This window comes from Balaenoptera ricei, chromosome 1, assembly GCF_028023285.1.
Source record: "Balaenoptera ricei isolate mBalRic1 chromosome 1, mBalRic1.hap2, whole genome shotgun sequence".
In the NCBI taxonomy this organism is placed as follows: domain Eukaryota; kingdom Metazoa; phylum Chordata; class Mammalia; order Artiodactyla; family Balaenopteridae; genus Balaenoptera; species Balaenoptera ricei.
Window position 1 is genome coordinate 181140262 of NC_082639.1, and position 21509 is coordinate 181161770.

At 34.4% G+C, this 21509-nt stretch overlaps 1 pseudogene; it reads right to left on the bottom strand.

The window, feature by feature from the left end:
- Nucleotides 1-13227: 13227 nt before the first annotated feature.
- Nucleotides 13228-14148, bottom strand: LOC132373484 (small ribosomal subunit protein uS2-like; annotated as a pseudogene).
- Between the last annotated feature and the right edge of the window lie 7361 nt (nucleotides 14149-21509).

Here is a 21509-nt window from a genome sequence, read left to right on the forward strand (position 1 = left end):
TCAGACAGATGGGGTTGAGTTAGGGAAAAAAGAGTTTAGGTTCATCTTTCATAACATGGCAGGGTTTTTTTTCTTGCACTATTTACAATATATTTCAGCAGTTGTAATATAATGCCTAAAAATTTAAAAGAAAAACAACAAGGAGAAATTACACCAATTTTATATTGTGACTTCATATGAGTGTCTCAGGGGATCTAAATATTTTCTTCAGCCTCTATTTCAGGTACTTCAGGGAGATGATGCATCCGCCCCTCTCTATACCAAAGCATGAATGTAGATTGCCTGAAATAGAAAGGTTGATTGCTTCCTGGAGCTGTTTCTCCCTGGGAGATCATCCTCTGAAAAGGTTCTGCATTAGAAAATAGACTTCATCACATAGCATTCAAACTTGTTTTAAAAGGAGGAAACATGAAAACAGTTTCATGAAGTAAAGAAAATTTGTTGAAATTATTGTAATCTCCAAGGTATTTTCACACTTTGATTAAAAACATAGCAATTTAATATGAAATTCTTTGAAAATATTATATCATTTTTGAGAGTAGGGGCAATAGAGTTTAAGTTTAATGTCTTTTTGGGAGGCAGCATTTATGTTGAATGTTTAAATGTTAACACCACTGTGAGCTGTCTAAATATTCCTTCCTAGCAAGGTTACAACTTATGGTCTATCATTTTCAGTGCTTTCTGTTCTCAATATTACTTGACTTGCTTCCCTGCGACATTCTAGATTGAATTTAACACTCAAATGTTTACTTTTAGCACAACAGTTACTTAGTGTCAGACTCTAACACCAGAACTTAAAAGCTATGTGATTTAGGCCAATCTATTTAGCTTCCTTTTATGTAAATTTGAAAGAATGACACTTTCCTTAGAGGATAATGAGGATTTAATGAAAATTTTATAGAAAGAATTTATATATATTGTGTCTAAAACACAAGTGGCGTTTTATGAATATGAATTGTTTTACCTTCCTTTACCATAACTTGACCACACTTTTCTTCATTTTGCATGGACAAACTTAGTTATGAATTACTCCTTGGAGGTCAAAACTACCTCCAAATTCTACCCAGTATGCTGTTAAGATACAGGCTCAAAACTTCTGTTTTTATGTATAAATCTTAGGCTTAGGAAATAATACCTCAGGATCGATGTAAACATCATCAAAAGCTCCTTGTAAGCACTAGGTGGAAGTTCTACTACCAACAAAAATGAAATTTATGTACTATACTCACAGCAACAGAGCAGGATTGTTAAAGAGCCAGGGAAAGGCCCCCCTCGATTTTTTGTCCCCTGGCTCAGAAATGCAAGTGTTTCACAAACTAGATACCTGGGAATTTGTACCTCTTTGCATAGATGCATCTTCTTGGGATATTTATTCACTTTTTCTACATTCCTATCCACAAACCCACTGCCATATTTGTGACTTTCATATATATATATTTTCCTCCCCTTTTTCTAGCAGGAGGCTACAGCTTTCTGAAGATAATTGAAAATGAAATGACAAAGGACAAAATGGAATGTATTCTTGAATTTTAGGATTTCAGAAAAGTTGTTAAGAAAAGCCTTCATAAAATAAATGTCAAAGATCAAATTCTATCTGCTTAGAAAAGGCTCAGATAATGGGGCAGGATAAGAGAGTATCATTCCTTGGTCCATCAGAAGAATTCTACAGGAAAGCTATCTCACATAGTAATTTCAGCTAAAATTTGCACAAGAATTATCCCCATTGATATACCCTATATGGGTACAATTTCAATATGCAGAAAGAACAATCAAATATGTTACAAAAAGGATATCTTTTTCAAAAACTTCAAGCTTAGATAAATCTCCATGCTTTGAAGAATGATAAAAAGGAAGAAAAAATAGAACTATGAAAAATATTGCAGAAGAAGGAAAAAACAGCATCAGCCTAAATATATAGGGAATACATAAAATATCTGGAAATTACCCATGTGAAATATAAAGTGTTACATTCATCACTTCATTTAAACCTTAAAATCATCCTGTAGTCTAAATGGTTATGTATCCCATGTTTATATATAAGTAAAAGTGTTAAAAAAAAAAAAAAAAGTGTTAAATAGCTTACCCAGAGTTAGACAGCTAGCATATATAGAACCCAGTATTTAAATCCAGAGAACCTAAATCCATACTTACTGGATAGATAGTTGATTTCTGAAGATTTAATTACCATATATTCCTTCAAAATTTTTGACTGGAAGCTATTGTATGCTTATAATTCTATTCTTAGAGAAGAACTGTGTGAACGGTGACAGAAAAATAATTCATCAAATTGACTCATTCAGCAATGTTTATTAGGCAAATGTTATATACTAGTACAACAAATTCTCTCCCCTGTATGAGAAGTCTATCTTTCTAGTCAGGGCAATAGGTAACTGCTGTCACTGAAATTACTGCTCTCTCAGTAAATATTAAGATTTATACATAATGCCATATTATTAGTACCTTAAGAGCTTCATGTCACAGTCAATATACTTTACAAAGTCCTGGTGTCATTCTAGAGTGGATATCTAGAATGGTACACATTTTGTCAGGCCTGAACCTTCAATAAGTTGGGATGCTTTTTTAAGAAGAATACACTATTGCACATACAAAATTAAGTTACAAAGTGTGCATTTATTTCCAATTAGAAAGACTATCGCACGAAACATAAATTTGGCAAATATCAAAATCATTACAGTAATCAAAAAATAAGTTTAATCTCTCATCATTCTGAAATACTTCTGTAATATGTATCCTTAATTTTTGCTTTATACTCTCTGATTGCCTCTTCCTATAAAAATGATTTTGGAAGATTATTTCCATCCTGAGAAAAGTAAGTAAAGATAGTCTTTCTTCTAATATGTTTGATCAAATATTTTTATCATGATTTACATGCAGATCAATTCCAAAAGTTTCACAACTAGTTTTTGTTGATGTCATGTAAGTTTTTAATATTGTTATTAAATTTGGGAAAATTTCTCTCAGGCAGTTTTGGTTTTCAAATTTTAGCTGTAACAGATAAAATCAGTGTTTGTGCTGTTAAAGTTCAGTGCCTTGCACACACAGGAATTCTGGTGAATTTTCCTTGTGGTTTCCTATCAAAAATGAAAAAAAAAAAAAGCACTACCTCACACATTTATCATTATAGAGTACGTAATCAAGATTATGATGTTTTGATTCTTGTTTTTGCTAAGTATTGGTAAGAAATGAATATTCCACTTAAAAAGTTTATAAGTGTGAAGATTAGGAGAAATTTTTACACACTGCTCTCTCACAACTAAACATTTCAAATCAAGTTTTTCCCTCTATTCATATTTCCGGTACCAGGTAGCATAAGACACATACATACTGTGCTAAAACCTCTGACTTTCCACATAAATGAAATAACACCAGGTGACACAGCACACTAAGTAGAAGGAAATGTCCTGAGAGTCATTTAAACCCTAAATGCTTAGCAATAATTTACCTTTTCATAGAAGAGACTACAAAATACACTGAATCCCAAGTAAATATATCCTCAAACTCCATTTCGCATGAACTAACTCCAACTTTCCTGTGGACCCTCCTGCATACAGTATCATGGAGGGCAAGGCAAATTAGAAAAATATAGCAATCTTAACCAATTTGTGTAAAAATATTTTGCAAATTTTACAGAAACAAACACCATTCTAAGGTCTCTCAAAGAGGAAGGGCTCCATGAGAATGTGCAAAGGTAGGAAACAGTCCACAATCTCACCCTCACTTCTGATACCAATGCTTGGGTATCCCAAGATCACCTTTAGTTTCAATAATTTGCAAGAAGGACTCACAGATCTCACTGAAAGCTTAATGCTCACAGTTATGGTTTATTACAATGAATTAGTGAAAGGAAGGGACACATGGGGCAGAGTCCAGGAAAGTTCCATGTTTGGAGTCTCCACTTATTCTCTCCCTGTGGAGTCACAGACAGTGATAACTTTCCTGACAACAGAATGTGACAATAGTCATGGAGTATTGGCAACCTGGGAAGCTCTCCTGAGTTTTGGGGTCCAGAGTCTTTACTGGGGCTCTGTCACACAGACATGGATGACTGCCCATGTGGCTAATCTAAGCCTCTAGCCCTTCCAGATGTGGAGCTAATACCACATGACCCAGATATATCATTGTCAGACTGTCTTTATTGGCCTAAGGCCCTCATGTAAGCGAAGATAATTTTATCAAGTAGAAAATTCCAGGAACCTAGAGATTGTCTCACAGTAGCCAAGGGCAAAGTCCAGAGCTCAACTTGGGCAAAGTTAAACTCTTTACTGCACAAAATGATAGAACTTGAAGCTTAAGTTCCGTAAGTTTCACAGTAAATCTGCCCCTGCCAGAAATATGTGATTGTTAGTATTTGTTGAATAAGTGGATGCCTTCTGTGTTTATCTATATATAGGTCCTAGAAAACCTATGTGAATATGGAAATCAAGTACATTATCTGTGATATTAGACTACCATGCCTTGTGGTAGGGGTTGCAAAGTAGAGCTACATGCCTTTCCAGAATCTTCACTGAGGTCACAAATTCTGCCTTCTTGAATTTATCTCTTATACCTTAATATGCATATACCTTAAAATAAACCTATATTATCTGCAACTTTCTGTTATCCAACTTCTATCAGCAAGATGTAATCAACTCAGGGATTCAGGATGTTTTTGGAATGGTGGAAACACTAGGTTTTACTGCATCTTAAGTTGTGTTGCAGAATAGTAGAATAAATACAAGTTTGTAGCAAGTCTCTCAAGATGAAGTGTGATCCCTAAAAGGTAGAAGCAAACTCATTCTAATTCTCTGCTTTGGGGATAGAAGAGGTGAAGAGTAGACAGTTTTGAATTCAATAGCTGCATGCCAGGTGCATATGTCTTTGCAATGAGCCAATCATATAAGGTTACAGGGAATGTGCTAGAATCACAATGCCTGCATCTCTCAAGTTGTCTAGCAAAAGGAAAAGAGTAGATATGCACCATATTGGTACCTGTAACAATATTAGAACAAGGTTTAGATTTTTAATAAATATATTTAAATCATTAAAGAAAATAACACATTTTAAAACATTAAGACAGTTATAAATTACTGTGGAAAAAATGAAATTTGAAAAAGAAGATAATGGACCTTATAAAGACAAAATATTTAAAAGGCATTGGAAAACTAAGAGAAGCCTTATTAAAGCTGAAGAAAACTTAGTGTACCAGAGGATAAAATTGAGGAAAGAAATCAAAATAAGCTATAGAGAAAATAGAGATAAAAATATGGAAAATAAGTTGAGAGGCATAGAATAGACTGAGAATAAGGAATATAAAAAGAGAGGAAATTGCAGAAAAATAGTGTCTGAGAACTTCCCAGAACAGATTGAGTGCATGAAGTTACTGCCTAAACAAGGAAATAAAAATAAACCCATTCCTGCTAGTATCTTATGAATTGGTGAAAATTAAACACTCGACAATACCTTAAGAAACTATAAAGAAAAGGAAACACCCCTAACAATGGCAATTAATGTGTAAGCAGTCCTCTCAAAAGCAAAATAGAAGTCAAAAGAATGGAAACTTATTTTTGAATACTGAAAAAAGTTCCATTTTCAGTCACACACCCAATTACACTAACTTTTTAAAATAGTTGAAAAAAAATAGTTGAAAAGATCAACTTAAAAAAAGAAGCACATACAGCACTGCTAATATCAACTAAATACTATTAAGGCAAGAAAAGCACCATATAAAAAGACAATATTCTTCATAAAATCCTCAATTTAGAAGAATACTCTAATATAACTATGTGTCATGTAAACATAATAAAATATGCTGTATAATTCATAAAATAATAGATTAACATAAAAATGAGCAAGACAATAGAAGATAGGAACAAAAATTAACAAGTTTTTTTTCTAATAGAGAGTAAAACCTACCCTACCCTAAACAGATAATATACATTCTTTCTATTTTTCATGTGTTAATCCAGAGAGACCACCTTAAACTAATAGTAAAAACATCATATGAACTAAAAAAAAAAAAAATAGAATTAGAAATCAGTAGTGAAGCGAAACCCAGAAAATATCTCTACATTTAAAAATAAAACCCACACATTTATGCATGTGTTCGCATACAAACATATTTCTGAAGCCATCACATTGTAAAGTCGAAAAAATTTAGAATTGAACAAAAACAAAAGGATCCTACATGGAATGTAATTTGAAGTATTATTTAGAGCGAAATTCATCATTGTAAACAGATTAAAAGAAGAAAATAGAAAAATTAATGATCTAAGCATCTCATTCATGAAATTAGGAAAAGAAAAATGGCAGCAATCTAAAGAATATGATGGACAAATATAATAAATATGAATGCATTTGTGAATATAGAGGAACTCAGGAAGCAATTGAGAGGATTAGCAAATCCAAATTTCCTTGAAAATATGCATAAAACCCACTAGAGCTTTCCTCAAACATGGTACTCATTAGCATCATGTGGGGAGCCTTCAAAACTTCGTATGCTCAGCTCATAATTCCTAATCCAGCCCTCAGAAGTCTTTAGATTTTCCCAGGTGGTTCCAATATATAGTCATGTAGAAAACACAGACAAAACTCTGAGTTTTGTACTAAAAGAAAGAGAGAAAGAAATGACAGAGAGCTGATGGGGTGATGAAGGATATTGAAAGATAAAGCAATATTAGAGAGACATGGAAATATGTCAGGGCAATCGTGATTTCAACTTTAGAAAGCATCCTATAAATAAGTTTATAGACATTCTGAGTTTGTTTATGAACATAAAGAGTAATCCAGCTGTTTAAAAATCCATCCACAAAAAAACTTGATGATTTTATAGGTAACCTCGACCATTCTTTCAAAGAATAGGAAAATCTAGAGAATGAAGAGAAAGAAAAGACAAGGGCAGGAGGGTGGAATGGGGAGGGAATCTGGGAGGGGGAGCTAAAAGGAGAAAAGAAGAAGAAAATGTCCACAGTTTTGTTTTGTTTAGTTTTCAATTTTAAGGCAAGGTATATGTTAATAGGGAAATCGGGGGCAGCATAAGGGAAAAAATTCAAGATTTGTTTAAGAGCACAAATTTAGTAACAATAAATAAAAGATCAACACACCAAATAATAAACAAGTATGTTTTTTCTCAAAATGAAAAGAAGGATTAAAGTAAGAAAATCTATTAATATAAGTTACAGCACGTGGCAGGGACTGCAAACTGCTGGAATCCACCGGCCTTCTTCCATATGACTACACAAAACCTATCTGATTATTAGACCCACACTTGTTACTTGTCCATGTGAATTAATTCTACACTTTCTCTCCAAGATGTTTAATGGAGAGTTTAGGATTTATGCATTTAATTAATTGCATGCGGAATATTAAATGATTTCCCTGTTCTACTCTGAAAATGCATTTACTGTCTCTCCAAGCCATGAATCTGGTGTTCAGTAGGGCATGCAGAGTCGGTTTATGAAAAAGAAAACAATACAATCTTTTAAAGTCCTTGAATTATATTAACACATTTAAAACTGAGTTATCTCTAATAAAGAAAAAATGTGTATTTAATGATTAAATGTACAAAACATTTGCTAGCCCCTAAGCAAAGCACAAAAATGAGCAAAATGATAAAAAATGATACATTCTACAGGAAGGGAGAAAGAAGACATGCATATCCATAATTAGAAGAATGAATAAAAAATGTCATCAGTGCTCCTAGAGCCTAATAGTAACAAGTAAAGCTCTTTTTATGGACAGACATCTTCATGGAGATTGATTTGGTAGTAACAGTTAAGGATAGCATTTCCAAGTCTGATTCATATACAATTTTCATGGCAACAGCTATAATGTAATGTGTTTTTCTATAAAAACTATTTTGCCTTGTCCATGAGCACATTGAGTGCAACTGCATGTGCCAGTAACAGACTTTGTCCATGATCCTCTTATGAAGAAATAGCTTTAAATCTTACTAAAAGTTATTGCTAATAAATTACTCATTATAGATGATATGAGAACTACACACACCAGTTAATCACAGAAAATAAGGGAAACTTACATAATGTATGTTTTACTTGTTTCATAAATCAGAATAGTTGAAACAGACATTTAATAATTTAAATAAAAGTATACATACAATTGTATTTTCAAAGAGATCCCATATTTTAATGATAATAGATGGTCTTGGCTTCATTATGCCTGAAGGGTTTTTCTTAATATGAAAAGGTGATGCATTTATAGAGGCTGATTCATATAACATATTCTCTAAAGTGCTCAAGATATGCTACATGTTTCTGGACCTCTTCTAGAACATCTTTGAAAGACAGTTTGAAATATTGCCTTTATTAATGTACTGTGAGATTTTGAGAGTTTCTATAGACACGTAAAAATTGGAGGTGGTTACCCTCAGAAAGAACAGATGTTTTGACATATGTCCAGATGAGTACTCTGAACTAGAAATTCAAATCTTCTTCTGGAAAACTTTTTGTGCTAACATATTGTAGACAATGAATCTTAAAAACCATTGGCTATGGACTTGACAGAAAAAATGGGATTAGTTAAGATTTATTTACAGAGATTAACCAAATTGAGCATAGAAATGGGTGGAACTGGCTATATTCCTCTGATTTTCAAATGATTGGCAAAAATTCCTTTAATCTTTCCAAAAATTCTTTAAATTCTCTGAAATTCACATACAATATAATATTTCTAAATACATTTCCTATCTGTCTTTGTTAAATCATGTGGAACACTTTCCCTGCCTACAACACTTCTAAGAGGAATATACATTTGCAGACCCAAATTGTGGAAAGAAATGCTCAAATTTGAATAATTTTACTCTCTTTTCTGCATTATCATAAAAAAGGACGGATTCAAAGCATAACAATATCCACATTTAAATGGCATCAAGCAAAATCATATCGTTTCTCTATCGCTGATGATAATTACATATGAAAATACCTCCCCATTTTTGTAGATTTACATTTATATAATTCAAAATAAAAAATGCGTATTTGTCAGCTATTTTTTTTAAACAAGCCCAAACTTATATAGAACATTTATGCATTTAAACAAGCTATAAGGCATGGTTTTTATTTTCTCCTCTTGGAGAAATGTCATGTGAACATGGCAAAAATAGTGATCTCTAATTCTTCTTCCTTTTGTTTGAGGGTCTTTTCCCTTGCTTGCTCTTTTTTCATATGTAATATTGTCACTGGACATTAAACATGTTTTGAAAAGCACCAGAAACCCAGAATATATTTTCAACACTGTCTACAGAAATACTTCAAATTTAACTCATAACAGTTTCAACATGCATATGATATATAATAGATTCCTCATACGCTTAGGAATTGAAATTAGGATAAAATGTGAATTATCAGCACTGTTTGGCTGAGAAAGATTATCCTATAATAGCCACTAAGTTGGCAAGAATAATATGTGCTTAAATTATCCAAATTTCCACGTGGCCCTAAAATTAATCTCTTGGGGTACAGGTAATTCTTTAATTCCATTCCTCTCTACAAATCATTGAAAAATGTCCATCCTGTTTTGAACAAAGTATTAGGGAAAAGTATATAAAACTATTTTAACTAGATCTGGGATCTCTGAATAGATTACTGCAATAAAGAATAGTGTAGTCATTACTGTTCTGTATATTTTAGCCCAGATACTTTTCCTCACAGACATATTTTCTCTAGCCTGGGATTTTCAACTTTTAAAGAGTGTACATTCAGCATTCCCTGCTGCAGAAAATAAGAATTACTTTGAAAGTTGCTTTTATCTAATTATAACCATTGTCTTGACAACAAATGCAAACAAAAGTGTGTTTCTTTTTTTTAATGAACTCATTGATCACTATGCCTAATCTCCATAGGATGGCAAGGCATTTTGAATAAATATGTTGAAATGCTTTTAAAACCTCTGATGTCTCCTTGAGAATCACTTTTCTGGATACACTCCATCAATCCCTAATATTCTTCTCCTGCTTCTCAGCTGGTTAATGTATATGATTGATCTTTGGCCAAGCAGTAAACATAGAAATGTGTTTACATTAGTTCACCTAATTATAAATTTGCTTTTCCAGGTATGATAGGACACTTTCAAGTTTCATAGAATTTAAATATGCTTGCTAAATATAAATTTCAAACTCTTTAAAATTTGTGCAGGAATAGTGAAAACACTATATTTAAGAACCACATCTAGACTGGAATGAAAAACCTGCCACTTAACACCTGTGTGATTTTAAGTGACCTAACCTCTCTGAGACTCACCTTACTCATCCATAGAAAGGAAATAACAGCATCAACTCTTTAAGAGTCATGGTATAGGTAAAATCTCTTAGCGCTCAATATGGTTTAGTTTTCTGTTTCTGCTTCCAAGTCAATATCTCGTTACAAAAAAAAAAAAAAAAGAAAAACATTAACCCTCTGACATCCCAGTCTGAAAAAAAGTCTCTGTGGCATGCTGAACTAAGAATCTAGCCTCAGTGTCTTTTATTTCAATTATATATCCTGGGATTACACAGTTTGGGGATAATGTTAATGAGTTTTCACACACAATAAATGATGCACAAGACAAGCTATTTAGTATCCAAATCTGAAAGTTGATGTTCTGTAAAGCTGCTTTAAGAATTTGAAAGATTATTGAAACATTACAAGGATGTAATGTTTCCATTACTTCAATACATATGTTAAAATACTAAATAAAAATTAACTGCAATCTATAGAACCTGATTATATTACTATTCTATTATTTCTGGGCTAACAAAATTAAATTTCAGATTGGTTGAACTTTATGGAAAATGAGGAAGTTTGCTGTAGAGCTGTAAAGAAGAATCATATTTTCAATCACACCACACAACCAAGATACAGCATATTCAAAGTGCTGAAAATCAATGATAAAAAAATAAATCTTGGAGGCAGCAGAATATTACATACAAAGAAAAAAGAAAATGACTACATCAGACAAATATAAACTGAGAGAAATTGCTGCCAGTATATCTGATTTAAGAAATATTAAAGAATACTTTTTATACCAAATCAATATACCAGACAGAAATCTAGATTTGTTTAATAAATAAAGATCTCTGGAAATTGTAAAAAATGATAATAACTACATTTTTTTCTTATTTAGACTTGGTTTAATAGAAATTTGACTCTCTGAAAGAAAAATAGTAAAAATAAAGTGGCTAATAACATAAATACAATTAAAATATATAATTAAAAGAGGACAGAGGAATGGAAGGAGTAATTATATTTATCCTGTTGTAAGTTTACCACTGTTTTTCACAGCTATAAATAATGGACCAACAGTGAAGCATGAATGGAATAAAAAAGAAACACTCAACCCAAAAGCTATCATGACAAAAAGAAAAAGGGAACAAAGAGCCGATAGAAAAAATAAGAGAAAAATAAGTTGGTGTAATTAAATTCAAATATATCAATAATTGCATTACATATAAACAGTCTGTAGACCCAATTAGTGATAGAGATGGTCAAATTGGATTTAAAAAGATACAATCTCTATATAGTCTATTGAAACCAAATTCAAACATAAAGATGTTGAAAGGTTAAATGTAATAATATGGAAAAATATAATATGTAAATATTAAGCAAAGAAATCTGGAGTGGCTATATTAATATCAAAAAATAGAATTCAGAACAAGGCATATTACCAGAACAAAAGCAGTCAATTGAGGGAAAAGACATAATAATCCCAATAAAGCTTCAAAATGCATGAAGCAAAACCTGATAGAACTGAAAAGTAAAAAGAAAAATCCACAATTATAGTTGGATATATTAATACTTCTCTGTCTGAAATCCCTAGAACAAGCAGATATACAGTAAACATATACAAGACCTGATAAACAGAAGCTGACCTAGTTGACATTTATAAATCCCTCCAACAAACAAAAGCAAAGATACAAATTTCAAAAAGCTTCAAAATAGAACATTTTCTGAGCCATTAAACAAAAATCAATACATCTGAAAGAACTGATGATGGTCAAAGTCTATTTTCTGAGCACAATGCAATTATTGTTGATAACAACAGGAAGATATCTGGAAAAAGCCAAATATTTGGAAGTAAACAAATGCTTCTAAATAACTCATAATACTTCTAAATAACTCATGAGATGCACAAAGGAAATTAGAAAATATTTTAGTTGAATGAAAATGAAAACATTACATATTACAATTTGTGGGAAATAGATAAAGCAGTGCTTATGGGGATTTTACAGCATTAAACACTTGTCTTTAGAAGGAAGTAAGGTCTCAAATCAGCTACCTAATATTCCATGTTAAGCAACAATAAAAAAAAGGGGGGGAAATAAACCCAAAGCAAGCAGAAGAGAGGAAATAATAAAGATAAAAGCAGAAAAGATGAAATAGTAAAGAGAAATAATAGGAAAAATCAATTAAAAAGGAACTGGTTTTTTAAAAAGATCAATGAAACTGATAAATCTCTAGCCAGAATGATCAACTAACTCAAATCCACAAGAAGAAATGAAAAGCACTGGAATGGTACATCTGTCAGTAAATATAGACTATATATATAAAATGTTTCTCCTCAATTTTATTAAAAGACATAAGATTACATAAAGCAATAATTATAATACTCTGTTTTTAGGTTTGTAACATACACAGATGTCATTTTTTAATTCAATTTATTTAAACTAAAAAAAAAGTTCACCCATTTATTCCAACCCCTACCCCCCACCTCTGGCAACCATCTATATAAATATAAATATAAATATATTTAGATTCCATATATGACAAAGATCATACAGTATTTGTCTTTCTTTGTCAGACTCATTTCACTTCATATAATAATTTATAAATTATATGGCAAAATAGAACAAATGAGGAAAATGGATATGGAGCAGTAATAGAGAAAAGTTGCAATATTTTATTGGAATTAACACAGTATTAATGTGAAGTAGATTATAATATATTGATTCATATTATAAACCCTGGAGTAAATAGAAAATCAACAGAGGAATTAAAATGAATACTAAAAATTTGGTTTTACATGAAATGTGTTAAGGAAGAATAAAGGAGCAACAAAGACAACGGACATAAAAGACAAATGGCAGTCGTAAAGCCAATCATATTAATGACTATATCAAGTATAAATGGACTCATCACTCCAATCAAAAGAGATTTTTTATTTTATTTTATTTTATTTTATTTTATCTTATTTTACCTAATCTCATCTCATCTTATCTTACTTTGGAAACTTTATTTTCTGTCACCCTATTTCCTTTTTAAGAGTCTGGAGAAGAACAGCTGAAGACCATTCAGCGGTTGCTCCTCCCATTCCGTGGCCTGAGCAGCGGCAGCTGCAGCCCATCTTCAGTGGCGTCTTCAGTGACCGCTGTGCACTGTGGTTCTCAGTGGGGAACTGATGGGCAGGCACAGAGGGCACCTGCCGCCTTCAGACCAGGCTGCCACCTCGGCTTGAGCAGCAGTAAATTCAGGAGCTGGAGCAGTCCGTTCACCCTGAATTCCTCCTCGGTCACAGCCTTCTCAGCTGAGGCCGGCCCTTCCTTCACCACCTGTTGAGGATCTTCGCCCAAGTCGAGAGTAGGCGGGACTCCCGCAGGTGCTCACGGGAGAGGGACCCACGCATGCGCAGATCTTCCCGGGTCAGCGTCCGTCAATCACGTCAGACCTGTAGAGCGAGCTCCCGGTCGTTGCACAGATGGTGGGGTACACACGGCACAGAGACTGGTTTGTGTTACACGGAGCCGTGGTAGGCAGGTTCACAGAAGATGCCTCTCACGCCGGTGGTCAGGCCTGGTGTCGGGAACCGCCACGAGTCGCGGCTCCCGGAAGCCTGCCAGGCTCCGGTGAGTGAGGTTCCAGGGGCGAGGTGACCAGCAGTAGGAGTGGCGCCCATGGCAGCAGCAGACTTCGGCACAGCTCTCTGGCTGGTCCTCCTGGAGGTTATGCTACTGACATCAGCCAGGTTTTCAATGGCAGTGATGGCAGAAGCGGACAGCGGAAGCTTCTCCCAGGTTCTCTTCAGATTTAGAGGTAATGCCATCACTTTTCCTTTTTAGATAACTGTCTGATTTGGAAGTCAAGGTTGGTGCCACCTAAGTGGGTTCTTGCTGCAAGGTTTGAGGACATCCTCCTTCATTTGCAGGACATCAAAGGCTCTGGGCATTGTGAAAGTTTCCCTGAAAGTTATGACAGGAACCCAGAACAAGGCCTTACAGACCGCTGTCTGGGTAGCACAGAAAGGGAAAAGTCAAAGATTTTAAATTTGTAAATTGGACTAAGGAGCAAGGTTAAATTATATTGAGTAGAAAAGATATGTTGGATTCAAAGATGCAAACGAAGGCTTACCCATATATTACTATATTCTCTATCAATATGTTAAATCTATCCACCTTAGTTTTGAAAGATATTTTTTAGGGGATTATACATTTCATGAGGCTTTGCCTATAAAATCTATGTTACTAAGAGATTATTAAAAATGAAAGCCAATCAAATAACAGTATACTAAAAAGTTCATAGATATAGGAAAAGAAATAATTTTTAAGAAGTACATGAAATTTTAAAGTTCAGACATTTCAGATTGTAATGAAATGTTCTGTGATGGAAATACTCTGTAGCCAGTAAGTTTGGAAATGCTATATAGACTATATCCTCTGCAAGAGATGCATCATTCACATTAGCGTAATGGAGTAGTCCTGCAAGAAAAGAACTATGACTGAGTTTAATGTACCATTCCTGTCGTATTTGTCCATGAAACGTATGTATTTATAGTCTATATAACAATTGTATTTATATATAACAGTTACTAATACCCCACATAAACAGATTTCCTTGCAGGATTCTCACACATTGATGTAAAGAAGAGCATACAGATCCTTCTAACTCAGTGTTCACTAAAATATAAGCTCTAAGAGGGCCTTTTTACCCCAAAACATAGTACGGTGCCTAGTATAGATTATATGTTTGCTTTTATTTTTGTTATATCTGTATCTATATCTATATCTATCTAACTATTGATCTATAGAGAGTGAGATAAATGGTTGAATGAATAAGTTACTTCATTCCAATTATGAAACAGAACAACATATTAGTTTAATATATATCTGAAGAAAAAATCAATACTAATCTATATAAGAAAACCTAAACAATTGTTCACCACAAATAGGCAGCTTATTTTGTTTCTCCTATTTGTGGATCATTAACTTTAAGTGAGTGATCTAAAATGAATACGCTTCAAACAACAATATAGAAAGGAATAGTGAAGTATCTTTTGCCATAACTATAGATGCTGGCATTAATAACATTTCCTAGAGAGAATCAGCATTCTACAGGATAATACAGTTGCTTCCTTGGTTGTAGAACACTAAATTGAATAGCAGTGGTGGTACAATTTATTGAACTATGAGCCAATTGATTATTAATTTTTTAAATAGTTTGTCTCCCTTCTGTTTTAAATGGATAGCCAGACTTTGTTCTGTCTTGTCTCAGGAAAGCTGTGGCACAATAAAGATTACATAAAGTCCAAGGGTGTTTCTCAAGAACAGATTGTATTGGGTGTCTAGGAAGAAAAGGAAAAGGCAGATGGGAACATTCCTTTGAGGACAGCAGAGAGGAATGGATAAGACCTCTGATGTGACTCCTGGGTGTATGGGGAAGGATCAATTCTAGGCATAGGGCTTTCATGTTTTACAAAACTTCTCACACACTACATATGATGAAGAATTGAGTGACCCAGATAATTGAGGAATTGTGTAGTCTTCAACAATGACATTATTAAAGGCCACTATGGTAGAAAGATAATTGAAATTCTCTCACATTTCCAGGAACTCAGAGTGCTCCTAGATTCTTAAGAAACCTTACAGAGGCTGAAGAAAAGCAAATGATGCTGACACTAATTATCCTGACAAACTAGTAGTTTAGGCTCATAGATGAATTAGAAGTTAATTAATGGAAGCCCAGAAATGTGATATTCTATGATTTTGAAAGTTGACTTTAAACAAAGTGTTTTGTTAGGAATATAAAACATGGGGCTTCCCTGGTGGCTCAGTGGTTAAGAATGGACATATATACACTACCAAACGTAAAATAGATAGCTAGTGGGAAGCAACCGCATAGCACAGGGAGATCAGCTCGGTGCTTTGTGACCACCTAGAGGGGTGGGATAGGGAGGGTGGGAGGGAGGGAGATGCAAGAGGGAAGAGATATGGGAACATATGTATATGTATAACTGATTCACTTTGTTATAAAGCAGAAACTAACACACCACTGTAAAGCAATTATACTCCAATAAAGATGTTAAAAAAAAAAAAATACACCTGCCATATACCCTGAGAAAACCATAATTCAAAAAGAGTCATGTACCATAATGTTCATTGCAGCACTATTTACAATAGCCAGGACATGGAAGCAACCTAAGTGTCCATCGACAGATGAATGGATAAAGAAGAATGGCACATATATACAATGGAATATTACTCAGCCATAAAAAGAAATGAAATTGAGTTATTTGTAGTGAGGTGGATGGACCTAGAGTCTGTCATACAGAGTGAAGTAAGTCAGAAAGAGAAAACAAATACCGTATGCTAACACATGCATATGGAATCTAAAAAAAAAAAGGTCTGAAGAACCTAGGGGCAGGACAGGAATAAAGATGCAGACGTAGAGAATGGACTTGAGGACACAGGGATTGGGTAGGGTAAGCTGGGACGAAGTGAGAGAGTGGCATGGACATATATACACTACCAAATATAAAATAGACAGCTAGTGGGAAGCAGCCGCATAGCACAGGGAGGTCAGCTCGGTGCTTTGTGACCACCTGGAGGGGTGGGATAGGGAGGGTGGGAGGCAGGCTCAAGAGGGAGGAGATATGGGGTTATATGTATATGTATAGCTGATTCACTTTGTTATAAAGCAAAAACTAACACACCATTGTAGAGCAATTATACTCCAATAAAGATGTTAAAAAAAAAAAAAGAATACGCCTGCCAATGCAGGGGGCACGGGTTCGAGCCCTGGTCCGGGAAGATCCCACAAGCTATGGAGCAACCAAGCCCATGTGCCACAACTACTGAGCCTGTGCTCTAGAGCCTGCGAGCCACAACTACTGAAGCCCGCGTGCCTAGAGCCTGTGCTCCGCAACAAGAGAAGCCACTGCAATGAGAAGCCCGTGCACGACAATGAAGAGTAGCCCCTGCTCGTATCAACTAGAGAAAGCACACACACAGCAATGAAGACCCAACGCAGCCAAAAATAAAAAAATTTAAAAATATATCTATAAAACATTTTAGATAAGTTGACAATTTACAAAATATATTAAGGCAGAGAAAATATTTCCTAGGATACTGTAATGATGGATACATGTCATTGTACACTTGTTCAAAACCATAGAACGTACAGCACCAAGAGTGAACCCTAATGTAAACCAAGGATTTTGAGTGATTATGATGTGTATGTAGGTTTGTCAACTGTAACAAGTATATCACTCTGGTGGGGGATGTTGATAATGAGGGAGGCTCTACATGTGTGGGGAAGGAGGGTGTATATGGGAAATACCAGTATCTTCCCCTCAATTTTTCTGTGAACCTAAAACTACTCTTAAAAATAATATATATATGCAAAATAAATGTATATATTTATGAATATATATATATTTATATAGACAAAAAGTTGTGTAGTGGGTGGGTGATTTTTACTAAGTACGAATAAATTTGGACATCAGCAGCAACCATAAGTTAAGGAAAATGTTGCTTTCAGATGTCTGTTGTTTTTGTAGACATCCAAATCCTAGAGGCTTCAAAGAGAGCCAAGCACTGACAATATCGATGAAGTATAAGAGTAAAAATGTCTGATGATGCAAGCAAAACCAGACAGAGTCATATTAACACAAATTTTGCACTGGTAAGACTGAGACTGGAGGCAATATTCATTGCAATTGTTTATGTAAAATGGCAGCCAAGTGAACTGAAGTGGTTTGGAAAAAAAATATGTAAAACAATTGTGTGCCATAAAAGTTTACATATGGATGAAACCAGATTGCTTGAGAAAAGTGCCTGTTAGGACCTCATTTTTAAAAAGAAAATAGCTTAACTAGGATTGAAGTCTATGGAAATAAAGCTTATGTCTTTAACTTGGGGTAAGTAGGAGATTGCAAGTCGGAAGCACAGCTTGTTTATTACACACACACACAAAAACACGTTTAGAGGTCTTTTTATTTGTTTTTGCTTCACATAAAATTCACATTGTGCAAAATTATCCTAAATGGAACAATTGTGAGAGAAAGGATTTATCTCTAACTAGTTACTTCCTAAGAGAGGATTATTAAACCGTTCCTGGAATTATTTCAATTTGTCATTGTTGATTTAATTTTGAATATTTTTCCCTTTCCTGTTTTCATTTGATGATGTTTTATGGCAAAAACATTTAGAATTAAAATAAATTTAAATAATAAACTTTATTTGACATGGTACAATCTTAATAATTTCTAATAGGAGAAATAACAACCTGAAATAAGGGAGATCTAGGGAGGGCATGAATATTTAGGAATGAAACACATTCACATGGGAGGCCCTACTTATACTGCAATGCTGTGTACACAAGATTTTTTTAAACATCTTTATTGGAGTATAATTGCTTTACAATGATGTGTAAGTTTCTGCTTTATAACAAATTGAATCAGCTATACATATACATATATCCCCATATCTCCTCCCTCTTTCTTCTCCCTCCCACCCTCCCTATCCCACCCCTCTAGGTGGTCAAAAAGCACCGAGCTGATCTCCCTGTGCTATGCGGCTGCTTCCCAGTAGCTATCTATTTTACATTTGGTAGTGTATATATGTCAGTGCCACTCTCTCACTTCGTCCCAGCTACCCTATCCCCCCCACGCCCTCAAGTCCATTCTCTACATCTGCGTCTTTATTCCTGTCCTGCCCCTAGGTTCCACAGAACCATTATTATTATTTTTTTTTAGATTCCATATGTATGTGTTAGCATACGGTATTTGTTTTCTCTTTCTGATTTACTTCACTCTGTATGACAGACTCTAGGTCCATCCACCTCACTACAAATAACTCAATTTCGTTTCTTTTTATGGCTGAGTAATATTACTTTGTGTATATGTACCACATCTTCTTTATCCATTCATCTGTCGATGGACACTTAGGTTGCTTCCATGTCCTGGCTATTGTAAATAGTGCTGCAATGAACATTGTGGTACATGACTCTTTTTGAATTATGGTTTTCTCCAGGTATATGCCCACTAGTGGGATTGCTGGGTCATATGGTAGTTCTATTTTTAGTTTTTTAAGGAACCTCCAAACTGTTCTCGGTAGTGGCTGCATCAATTTACATTCCCACCAACAGTGCAAGAGGATTCCCCTTTCTCCACACGTTCTCCAGCATCTATTGTTTGCAAATTTTTTAATGATGGCCATTCGGACAAGGGTGAGGTGTTATCCCATTGTAGTTTTGATTTGCATTTCTCTGATGATTAGTGATGTTGAGCATCCTTTCACGTGTTTCTTGGCAATTTGGATATCTTCTTTGGAGGAATGTCTATTTAGGTCTTCTGCCCATTTTTGGATTGGGTTGTTTGTTTTTTGATATTGAGCTGCATGAGCTGCTTGTATATTGTAGAGAGTAATCCTTTATCAGTTGCTTCGTTTGCAAATATATTCTCCCATTCTGAGGGTTGTCTTTTCATCTTGTTTATAGTTTCCTTTGCTGTGCAGAAGCTCTTGAGTTTCATTAAGTCCCATTTGTTTATTTTTGTTTTTATTTCCATTTCTCTAGGAAGTATGTCAAAAAGAATCTTGCTGTGATTTATGTCATAGAGTGTTCTGCCTATGTTTTCCTCTAAGAGTTTTATAGTCTCTGGCCTTACATTTAAGTCTCTAATCCATTTTGAGTTTATTTTTGTATATGGTGTTAGGGAGTGTTCTAATTTCATTCTTTTACATGTAGCTGTCCAGTTTTCCCAGCATCATTTACTGAAGAGACTGTCTTTTCTCCATTGTATAGTCTTGCCTCCTTTATCAAAGATAAGGTGAACATATGTGTGTGGGTTTATCTCTGGGCTTTCTCTCCTGTTCCGTTGATCTGTATTTCTGTTTTTCTGCCAGTACCATACTGTCTTGATTACTGTAGCTTTGTAATATAGTCTGAAGTCAGGGAGCCTGATTCCTCCAACACCATTTTTCTTTCTCAAGATTGCTTTGGCATTTGGGGGTCTTTTGTGTTTTCATACAAATTGTGAAATTTTTGTTCTAGTTCTGTGAAAAATGCCATTGGTAGTTTGATAGGGGATTGCATTGAATCTGTAGATTGCTTGGGGTAGTACAGTCATTTTCACAATGTTGATTCTTCCCATCCAAGAACATGGTATATCTCTCCATCTGTTTGTATCATCTTTAATTTCTTTCATCAGTGTCTTATAGTTTTCTGCATACAGGTCTTTTGTCTCCTTAGGTAGGTTTATTCCTAGGTATTTTATTCTTTTTGTTGCAATGGTAAATAGGAGTGTTTCCTTAATTTCTCTTTCAGATTTTTCATCATTCGTGTATAGGAATGCAAGAGATTTCTGTGCATTAATTTTGTATCCTGCTACTTTATACCAAATTCATTGATTAGCTCCAGTAGTTTTCTAGTAGCATCTTTAGGATTCTCTATGTACAGTATCATGTCATCGGCAAACAGTGACAGCTTTACTTCTTTTCTGATTTGGATTCCTTTTATTTCTTTTTCTTCTCTGATTGCTGTGGCTAAAACTTCCAAAATTATGTTGAATAGTAGTGGTGAGAGTGGCAACCTTGTCTTGTTCCTGATCTTAGAGGAAATGGTTTCAGTTTTTCACCATTGAGAACAATGTTGGCTGTGGGTTTGTCATATATGGCCTTTATTTTGTTGAAGTAAGTTCCCTCTATGCCTACTATCTGGAGGGTTTTTATCATAAATGGGTGTTGAAATTATTCGAAAGATTTTTCTGCATCTATTGAGATGATCATATGGTTTTTCTCCTTCAGTTTGTTAGCATGGTGTATCACATTGATTGATTTGTGTATATTGAAGAATCCTGGCATTCCTGGTGTAAACCCCACTTGATCATGGTGTATGACTCCTTTAATGTGCTGTTGGATTCTGTTTGCTAGTATTTTGTTGAGGATTTTTGCATCTATGTTCATCAGTGATATTGGCCTGTAGTTTTCTTTCTTTGTGACATCTTTGTCTGGTTTTGGTATCAGGGTGATGGTGGCCTCATAGAATGAGTTTGGGAGTGTTCCTCCCTCTGCTACATTTTGGAAGAGTTTGAGAAGGATAGGTGTTAGCTCTTCTCTAAGTGTTTGATAGAATTCGCCTGTGAAACCGTGTGGTCCTGAACTTTTGTTTGTTGGAAGATTTTTAATCACAGTTTCAATTTCAGTGCTTGTGATTGTTCTGTTCATATTTTCTATTTCTTCCTGGTTCAGTCTCAGAAGGTTGTGCATTTCTAAGAATGTGTCCATTTCTTCCAGGTTGTCCATTTTATTGGCA